Source organism: Trichechus manatus, unplaced genomic scaffold, assembly GCF_000243295.1.
Source record: "Trichechus manatus latirostris isolate Lorelei unplaced genomic scaffold, TriManLat1.0 scaffold00076, whole genome shotgun sequence".
NCBI lineage: Eukaryota > Metazoa > Chordata > Mammalia > Sirenia > Trichechidae > Trichechus > Trichechus manatus.
In genome coordinates this window covers 1,429,441-1,429,965 of record NW_004444012.1, presented here as the reverse complement: position 1 = coordinate 1,429,965, position 525 = coordinate 1,429,441, and positions in this window count along the sequence as shown.

Below are 525 nucleotides of genomic sequence, written 5' to 3'. Positions count from 1 at the left end.
AGAGTATTTCCCATTCACTGATCTCTCTTGGTATATTGGCCATTAGTCTTACCTTCGAGATAAGACATTGAATGCTCCCATTAAAATGCAGATGTATCCATCATCATTTAAGGAAACTTGTATTAAGTGGCATAAATGTGCAAGACCCAGATTTTAGCAACATAAATGTGAAGAAGACAGAATAATAGAACGATATAATAGCAAGTAGTTCTCTGAGAGAACGGAAAACAGGATAAGTCAGTTTTGATGGGACAGAGAACAGTGGCAGAAAAAAAAACTGAAGAGGAAATTATCAAGGACTGATTCAGGCTGAAGCGGGGGTAGCCAGCATGACATAACTTGAGGGACATCTGAAATTCTCACAAAGGGAAAAAAAAACGCCTCTGAAAATTCATTTCTTTGAGTTATTCACCTCCTCTTTTACAATGAAAACATGTACCCCTTTCTCAGCTACCATGAAGACAACTATCAGAACTAGTGGACATTCCCACCTGTGTCAGTCAGGGTGCCAATGGAGAAACAGAA